This window comes from Mandrillus leucophaeus, unplaced genomic scaffold (assembly GCF_000951045.1).
Source record: "Mandrillus leucophaeus isolate KB7577 unplaced genomic scaffold, Mleu.le_1.0 Scaffold174, whole genome shotgun sequence".
Taxonomy (NCBI): Eukaryota; Metazoa; Chordata; class Mammalia; order Primates; family Cercopithecidae; genus Mandrillus; species Mandrillus leucophaeus.
In genome coordinates this window covers 910,803-921,155 of record NW_012101743.1, presented here as the reverse complement: position 1 = coordinate 921,155, position 10,353 = coordinate 910,803, and positions in this window count along the sequence as shown.

Genomic DNA, 10,353 nt, shown 5'->3' with positions numbered 1-10,353 from the left:
CTGGTCGGGCTGCAGCAGCTGACCAGCACCGATCGTCCGGCACTCCCCAGTGAGATGAACCCAGTACCTCAGTTGAAAATGCAGAAATCACCGGTCTTCTGTGTTGCTCGCGCTGGTAGTTGGAGACTGGAGCTGTTCCTATTCGGCCATCTTAGATGCAGGATCCCCAGAACTGTGAGTTTTATACTGTCATGTGTTTTATGATGGCAAGTATTGCCCTTTAGTTTCCATGTTTAGAACTCCTTTAAGCATGCCTTGTACTGTAACATTTGCTTGTCTGAGAAAGATGTTATTTCTCCTTTATTTATGAAGCTTAGTTGAGCAGGATACAAACTAAACTTGGCTGAATGTTACTTTGTTTAACAAGACTGCAAATAGAACCCCAATATCTTTGTGCTTATAAGGTTTCTGCTGAGAAGTCTGCTCCTACACTGATAGTATTTCTATTATCGTTTATTAGATGCTTCTCTCTCCCTGCTTTTAGAATTTTTCCTTCATTTGTCTTTGGTTAGTCTGATGACTGTATGCCTCAGTAAAGTTAGTCTTGCACTGTATCTCTCAAGAGTTCTTTGAGCTTCCCTTATGTGTATATCTAAATCTCTAGCATGACCAGAGAAGTTTTTCTCAATTATTCCCTCAAATAGATTTCTGAAACTTTTGACTTTTATTTTCTTCTCCCTTGGGATTACCTTGGAATCATAGATTTCAGCACCTTACATAATCTCATATTTCTTGAAAAGTTGGTGCATTTTTCAAAAACTTCTCTTTATTTTTGTCTGGATGGATTAATTTGAAACACCTGTCTTCAAGTTCTTTCTTCTGCTTGGTCTAGCCTGTTGTTAAAACTTTCACCTGTATTTTATAATCCCTTCAATAAATTATTTTCCAGAAGTTCTGTCTGGGCTTTTATTAAATTTTGGTGTTTTTTAAAATAAATTTTTCATTCATATCCTGAATTGATTTCCATTTTTTATGTTGATTTTCAACTTGCCTTTGGATCTCGTTGAGCTTCCTTACAATTCATATTTTCAATTCTATAACAATTCAGAATTTTCATTTTCACTATAATCCATTGCTAGAGAGCTAGTTTAATCCTTTGGGGATGTCATTACATCCTGTTTTTTCATACTGTCGGAAATGTTATGCTGGTTCCTTCTCATTTGGACAAACTTCCTATTATTTGTTTATTTATTTTGGTTCTGTTGCCCAGGCTGGAGTGCAGTGGTGTGATTTCAGCTCACTGCAGCCTCCACCTCCCAGGTTCAAGTGATCCTCCTGCCTCGGTCTCCCAAGTAGGTGGGACTACAGGCATGTGCCACCACGCTCTGCTAATTTTTGTATTTTTAGTAGAGATGGGGTTTCATGATGTTTTCCAGGCTGGTCTCGAACTTCTGACCATGAATTACTGGCCCACCTCAGCCTCCCAAAGTTCTGGGATTACAGGTGTGAGTCACCGCGCCCAGCCACTTCTTATTTTTGAATTTACTTTTGTTTGGATGTGACTGTTTTTCTATGTTTTGGGTGTAACTGTAATGTATGTTGAGTAGGGTCGTTTGCCTTTGCTTTTGGGTATTTTCAGGGGCGCAAAGTTCTGTCTAATTTCCTTGGACATAGATAGCCTTACTGTGGTGGGTTTTTTGTTGTTGTTTGTTTTTTTCTTTGAATATTGATTGCAGTAGTGGTATACTGTGCATTTGAGTGTGTTCTAAACCTCCTGCAGAGGTGTGGAGTCAGAGGTCCTAGGTGCTGTATATTTAAGTCAGCAGATTTTGTATTGGATTGTGCTGTTTGACCTCCAAGCTAGTAGGTGACACCTGCAGGTAAGAGCCTTCTGGCAGAAGTAGATGGGTATTTGCTTGACCTTTGATTGTCAGAAGGAGTTCTCTGTTACCTCACCTGATGGGCTGGTCTATGGAATGCCTGATGCCCTGAGTTCACTGCTCATTTCTTTTCTTTTTTTTTTTTTTTTTTTTTTGAGACGGAGTCTCGCTCTGCCGCCCAGGCTGGAGTGGTGCAGTGGCGCGATCTCGGCTCACTGCAAGCTCCGCCTCCCGGGTTCTCGCCATTCTCCTGCCTCAGCCTCCCGAGTAGCTGGGACTACAGTCACCCGCCACCACACCCAGCTAATTTTTTGTATTTTTAGCAGAGACGGGGTTTCACCGTGGTCTCGATCTCCTGACCTTGTGATCCGCCCGCCTCGGCCTCCCAAAGTGCTAGGATTACAAGTGTGAGCCACCGCGCCCGGCTCACTGCTCATTTCTTAAGGTGGGGACAAGTTGGGCAGAGCTGGACTGCCATGGTTGCCCTTAGATATCCCAATGCCCAGCAGAAGCACCAGCCTTTGGGTGGCAGGGTAGCTTTGGTGAAAAGCACCAAGGATTTCCAAGGTTGGAGAAAGGGTGGCACTGGCTCCATATCCTGGGCAAGCAGGAACATGATTTTCTTATCCCTCCCTTTTCCTGGGGCTTTTGTCTCTTGGTTTGAACAGACATAACCATCACTCTCCAGACTACAGTGTAGCTGAGAGCTGTGGAAAACATCTGTCCATGGCTCTCAACCAAAATGACTTTGAGGTAGAACCACTTTCTTTAGCCCAAAACATACAACTTCATGGATAGTCTTTTCTCTGCTGCAGGAACACTGCCACTCTATGTAGGGAAGAGAAGGGGCTCCACCTTTTGTGCAAGAGTACACCACTAGTGGGGGCATGAACACCCAAAGTAGCTCTGGGATGGACATCCATAGGCACACCCATGCCATGCTTCCAGGGGAGCAGTCATGGCTCTTTCCATAGCAGTCAGCAGTTTGAAGGAGAGTTCTCCCTCTCCACTACTCTGCCCAAGCACCGAGGCTGCTTGGATGCTGAGGAATAACCACTCTGCTTCCCCATGGAGCACTCAGCATAGCACCTGTGTCTCTGCTGGATGGTGCCCAGTCACCTACAGCCCACAAGCAGGGAACTATTGGGCCCAGGAGAGCATGCATTCTGATTTTCTTTGTTCAAGGCATACTCCCTTGGTGAACTGCACTCTCCCTTTCCCAAGGAGCAGCATACCCTGTGCACCAAACCACTGGGAATCCTGTAGCTTCTTTGGTCTAGACAGCCCTATATGGCTGCAGCAATCCAAGTAGATGCTTAGGAATGTCTGCAGAGAATTTAGTGATGTGGAGATATAAGGGTTGAGATTCTCTGTGCAGGGCAGACTCCCACAAGAAGTGCACACTGAGTATGGCACTTACTACTGCACCTCAGGTCTCAAAGGACAATGGGCAACCCTACAAGAGCAGACAGCACAGTGCAATGACCTCACAAAATTCCCAAATTGCTACCCACACCCATGCTTGGGTTCATGATAGGAAAGGAGGTCTCTCCAACAGTTCAGAAATCGGTAGTCTGCTGCAGGAGTGAGGGGAGCCAAAACCAGCCCTGTCTACCCATTCCTGGAACCCCAAGTCCCTCCAGGTTTGATCTCTGCCAAACTTTTGCTTCCTTCCTTTTTCTGCATCTTAACTTCTTCCTATGAGTTCTTTGATACCCTCTGGCACTCACCACCTAAACTTATATTTGAGTTATGATTATTCATCTATAACTTTGGTTCTTCTTTCTGAGGAAAACTGACATCCAACATCTCTAATCAGCTCTCTTGAAGAGCCTTAATGTTTTTGATGCAGATTTAAAGGACTACCTAAACAATCCCTCACCATAGACATACAAACAAACTCACATTCAGTTGATAATTACTACTCTATGGAAAACACAGTGGCACTAAATTAATAGGTATAAATGATAAAAGAAAGACATTATCACAAGTATGAATAAAATTGTTGTATAAAGCAGTATTAAGAGCATAAGAAGCTGAAAGAAAAAAATTATTTCAGTAAAACTTTACTGGGTAGATCTTGTATATTAGTCTGTTTTACACTGCTATAAAAACACTACCCAAGTGGGTAATTTACAAAGGAAATAGGATTAATTGACTCGCAGTTCCACATGGCTGGGGAGGCCTAGGAAATTTAAAGTCACACTAGAAGGCAAAGAGGAAACACCTTCTTCACAAGGCAGCAGGAGAGAGAGAGCCTGTGAAGGAGGAACTGTCAAACACTAGGAGACCATCAAATTTTGTGAGAACTCACTCGCTATTACGAGAACAGCATGGGGGAAATGGCCTCCATGATTCAATCACCTCTCTCCCTAACATGTGAAGATTGGAGGTCCCTCCCTTGACATGTGGGGGTTACAATTTGAAGTGAGATTTGGGTGGGGACGTGAGCCAAATCATATTATCTTGCATGCACTTGTTGTAAGTGGAAAGTATTCAAGCAAGGATGAAAAATCATCTGTCAGAAATGACTTTAAAATTCTCCTTGGGGTTATCAGGTTGGCCTATATGATTTATATATTTATTTTTTGTATACTTTTTTATTGTGGTGAAATATGTATAACATCAATTTTAGGATTTTTACAATTGTTAAATGTACAGTTCAGTAGCATTGAGTGTATTCAAATTGTTTTGCTACCATTATCATCATCCACCTCCAGAACTTATTTCATCTTCCATAACTGACATTTAGTACCCATTAAACAATAACTCCCCATATACCCACCTTTTACTCCAACCTCCGGAATCCTCTATTCTACTTTTGTCTCTAAGAATCTAACTACTCTAGGTACCTCATATAGGTGGGATTAGACAGTATTTATCTTTTTGTGACTGGTTTATTTCACTTAGAATAATGTCTTCAAAGTTCTTCCATATTGTGGGAGAACTTTCCAAAGACCAAACCTGGAGGGACTTGGGATTCCAGGAAAGAGTAGATAGAGCTGTTTTTGGCTCCCCTCACTCCTGTAGCAGACTCCTGCTGAAGTATCAGGACTTCTTTCTTTTATAAGACTGAATAATATCCCATTGTATATATGTGTTGCTTTTTGTTTTTGTGTGTTTGTGTTTTACTTTTATTTTAAGTTTGGGGTTATATGCAAGTATGTTACATAGGTAAACATGTGTCCTGGAGGTTTGTTGTACAGATATTTCATCACCCAGATATTAAGCCTTATACTCATTAGCTATTTTTTTATTATCTTCTCCCTCCTTCCACCCTCCAACCTCCAGTAGACCCCCGTGCCTGTTGTTCCCCTCCATGTGTCCGTGTATTCTCATTCTTTAGCTCCCACGTATGAGAACATGCAGCATTTGGTTTTTTGTTCCTTCATTAGTTTGCTAGGGATAATGGCTTCCAGCTCCATCCATGTTCCTGCAAAGAATATGATTTCATTCTTTTTATGGCTGCATAGTATTTCATGGTGTATATGTACCACATTTACTTTATCCAGTCTATCACTGGTGGGCATTTAGATTGATTCCATGTCTTTGCTAACGTGAATAGTGCTACAATGAATAAATACATGCATGTGTCTTCATATATATGATACATATTCTTTTGGGTACATACTTAGTAATGGTAGTGCTGAGTTAAATGATATTTCTGTCTTTAGGTCTTCAAGGAATCACCACACTGTCCTTCACAATGGTTGAACCAATTTACGTTCCCAGCAACAGTGTATAAGTGTTCCTTTTTCTCTACAACCTCACCAGCACGTTATTTTTTTACTTTTTAGTAATAGCCCTCTGACTGCTGTGAAATGCTATCTCATTATGGTTTTGGTTTAAATTTCTCTAATAATCAATGACATTGAAGTTTTTTTGTCATATGATTGTTGACTGCATGTTATGTCGTCTTTGGAAAAGTGTTCATGTCCTCTGCCCACTTTTTACTGTTTTTTTTTTTTTTTTCTTGTAGGTTTGTTTAAATCTACAAGATGGTAGATGCTGCACATTAAACTTTTGTTAGATGCATAGTTTGCAAATATTTTCTCGCATTCTGTAGATTGTCTGTTTATTCTGTTGATAGGTTTTTGTTTGTTTGTTTGTTTTTGCTGTGCAGAAGCTCTTTAATTAGATCCCATTTGTTAATTTTTGCTTTGGTTTGCAATTAATTTTGGCATCTTCATCATGAAATATTTGCCTGTTTCTGTGTCCCAACTGGTATTGCCTGGGTTGTCTTTTAGGGTTTTTGTAGTTTTGGGTTTTACATTGAAGTGTTTGATCATCATGTGTTGATTTTTGGATATGGTATAAGGAAGGGATCCAGTTTCATTCTTTTATGTATGGCTAGCCAGTGATCCCAGCACCATTTACTGAATGGGGAGTCCTTTCCCCACTGTCTGTTTTTGTCACCTTTGTCAAAGATCAGATGGTTGTAGGTGTGTAGCATTATTTCTGTGTTCTCTTGTCTGTTCCATCAGTCTGTATGTCTGTTTTTGTGCCAGTACCATGCTGTTTTGGTTACTGTAGCCCTGTAGCATAGTTTGAAGCCAGATAGCATGATGCCTGTAGGATTGTTATTTTTTCTTAGGATTTCCTTGGCTAGTCAGGCTCTTTTCTGGTTCCATATGAATTCCAAAGTAGATTTGTTTAGTTATGTAAAGAATGTCAATGACATTTTGATAGGAATAACATTGATTCTACAAATTGCTTTGGGTATTATGGCCAATACTACAATTTTAATTCTTCCTATCCATGAGCATGAAATTTTTTTTTAAATTTATTTGTGTCGTCTCTCAGTTCTTTGAGTCGTGTTTTGTAGTTATCATTGTAGAGATTGTTCACCTCTCTGGTTAGGCGTATTTTTAAGTATTTTATTCATTTTGTGGCAATTGTGAATGAGATTGTGTTCCTGATTTGGCTTTTGACTTGGCTGTTGTTGGTTTATAGGAATGCTAGGATTTTTGTACATTGATTTTGTATCCTAGGACTTTGCTGAAGTTGTTTATCAGCTTAAGGGACATTTGAACTGAGACTATGGGGCTTTGTAGATATAGAATCCTGTCATTCACAAACAGGGATACTTTGCCATTCTTATTTGGATGCCTTTTATTTCTTTCTTTTGCCTCATTTCTCTGACCAGCACTTCCAATACTATGTTGAATGGAGGTGGTGAGAGAGGGCATCCTTGTCTTGTGCCAATTTTCAAAAGGAATACTTTTAGTTTTGGCCCATTTATTATGATGCTGGCTGTGGGTTTGTCATAGATTACTTTTATTATTTTGAGATATGTTCCTTTAATATCTCATTTACTGAGGGTTTTTAACATGAAGCATTATTAAATTTTATTAAAAGATTTTTTGCTTCTATTGAGATAATCATTTGGTTTTTGTCTTTGGTTGTATTTATGTGATGAATCACATTTATTAGTTTGCGTATGTTGAACCAACCTTGCATCTTGGGGATAAAGCCTACTTGATTGTGGTGGATAAGCTTTTTGATGTGCTGCTGGATTTTCTTTGCCAGTGTTTTGTTGAGGATTTTTGCATGGATGTTAATCAGGAAATTGGTCTGAAGTTTTCTTTTCTTGTTGTGTCTCTGCCATGTTTTGGTGTCAGGATGATGCTGACCTCACAGAATGAGTTAGGGATGAATCCCTTCTCAATTTTTTTGAATATTTTTAGTAGAAATGTTACAAGTTTATTGCCTTTTTAAAATCCATTTATCTGTCCACCAACACTGGTTGCCTTCACTTTTTGACTACTGTGAATAATTTTGCTATTATTTATTCACTTGAGCTTCTTGAATTTGCATATCCATGTTTTTCTTCTCATTATAATTTTTACCTATTGTTTCTTTAAATAACTTCACTTTCCATTTATCTTTCTTTTTGGAACTTTCATAATAGTTATAATGATCTTCTTGATGATGTTCCACATGCCCCTTTGGCTCTGTTCACATTTTATTTATTTATTTATTTATTTATTTATTTATTTATTATTTTTGCTACTCAAACTCAATAATTTCAAGTGACCTGTCTTCACATTTGCTTTGCTTCCTTCCTATCTGAGTATAATATTGAATCCTCTAGCCAATTTTTTGTTTTGTTGTTTGTGTTTTTCAATTCCCAAATTGTTGTTTTGTTATATTTTATACTTCCTATCTCTGTTGATATTCTCAATTTGTTCATATATTGTTTTCCTTATTTCTTTTGTTTGTCCATGTTTTTCTTAGTTCTTTGAGGCTACTTAACACAGCTGTTTTAAAGTATTGTCTAAGTGTAAAACTTTTGTCTTCAGGCTTGGGTTTTTGAAATTATTTTGTGCCTTTGAATGGACATGTTTTCCTGTTTCTTGGTATGCTTTGTCATTCTCTATTGAAAACTGTACATTTGAAAAAGCAGTCATCTATTCCAGTCTTTGTAGATTGACCCAGAGCAGGTGAAAGCCTTCACTAATCAATCCAATCTTAAGGTTTAAGGTGTTTGTAGGCCTTCATGCGTATGAATTTTCTCTGGGAGTCTGTGTGTATATTTTCCAATTCCCTCATTTGTATAGTTGGTTTTAAGTATATTACTTTTCCTAAGAATCTCAGTCTTTTTGTCAGACTATTACCTGTTTGGTTCTATTTCTTCCTCAATAATCTCTTGCTTCAGGCATATGCAACTCTATAGTTACCATGTAGTTTTTACAAGCCATGCCTGCTGCTTCCCATGGCTTCCTAAGTCAGAGATTTGACTTAATTGTGGTCATATGAACTTTGAGTTAAGTGATAGAGATACCAAACCATCTGGCAGCCTACAGGCAGTTTAGAAACTTGGTAATACAGTGTGCTCTGCTGTCTCTGGTTTGCAGACAACTAGGGATAGAAACATCACTTCTTATGATCCACATCTCATCATGCTGAAGAGATGGTTGGACAAGGATAAGATAAAAAGTCACAATAGGGTTCCAAGATGGCCAAATAGAAACAGCTCCAGTCTACAGCTCCCAGTGTGAGCAATGCAGAAGATGGGTGTTTTCTGCATTTCCAACTGAGGTACCAGGTTCATTTCACTGGGGCTTGTCAGACAGTGAGTGCAGCCCACGGAGCAAGGTGGGGCATTGCCTCACCCGGGAAGCACAAGGGGTCAGGGAATTCCCTTTCCTAGCAAAGGGAAGCTGTGACAGATGGTACCTGGAAAATCGGGACACTGCCACGCTAATACTGTGCTTTTCCAACAACCCTATCAAACAGCACACCATGAGATTATATCCCACACCTGGCTCAGAGGATCCCACACCCATGGAGCCTCGCTCACTGCTAGCACAGCAGTCTGAGATCAAACTGCAATGCTGCAGCGAGGCTCCGGGAGGGGCGTCCACCATTGCTGAGGCTTGAGTAGGTAAACAAAGTGGCCAGGAAGCTCAAACTGGGTGAAGCCCTCCACAGCTCAAGGAGGCCTGCCTGCCTCTGTAGACTCCACCTCTGGGAGCAGGGCATAGCTGAACAAAAGGCAGCAGAAACTTCTGCAGACTTAAACATCTCTTTCTGACAGCTTTGAAGAGAATTGTGGTTCTCCCAGCACAGAGTTTGAGATCTGAGAACAGACAGACTGCCTCCTCAAGTGGGTCCCTGACCCCCTGAGTAGCCAAACTGGGAGACAAGTCCCAGCAGGGGCCATCTGACACCTTATACAGCCTAGTGCCCCTCTGAGATGAAGCTTCCAGAGGATGGATCAGGCAGCAACGTTTGCCTTTCTGCAATATTTGCTGTTCTTCAGCATCCACTGGTGATACCCAGGCAAGCAGGGTCTAGGGTGGACCTCCAGCAAACTCCAACAGACCTGCAGCTGAGCAGCCGAGGGTCCTGACTGTTAGAAGGAAAACTAACAAACAGAAAGGAAATCCACACCAAAACCCCAACAGTATGTCACCATCATCAAGACCAAAGGTAGATAAAGCCACAAAGATGGGGAGAAACCAGAGCAGAAAAGCTGAAACTTCTAAAAATCAGAGTACCTCTTCTCCTCCAAAGGAACACAGCTCCTCGGCAACAACAGAACAAAGCTGGATGGAGAATGACTTTGACGAGTTGAGAGAAGAAGGCTTGAGACGATTGGTAATAACAAACTTCTCTGAACTAAAGGAGGGTGTTCGAACCCATCGAAAAGAAGCTGAAAACCTTGAAAAAAGATTATATGAATGGCTAACTAGAAGAAACAGTGTAGGGAAGTCCTAAAATGGCCTGATGGAGCTGAAAACCATGGCATGAGAATGATGTGATGCATGCACAAGCTTCAGTAGCCGATTTAATCAAGTGGAAGAAAGGGTATCAGTGATTGAAGATCAAATGAATGAAATGAAGTAAGAAAATAAGTTTAGAGAAAAAACAGTGAAAAGAAATGAACAAAACCTCCTCCAATAAATATGGGACTATGTGAAAAGACCAAATATATGTCTGATTGGTATACCTGAAAGTGACGGGGAGAATGCAACCAAGTTGGAAAACACTCTGCAGGATATTATCCAGGAGAACTTCCCCAACCTAG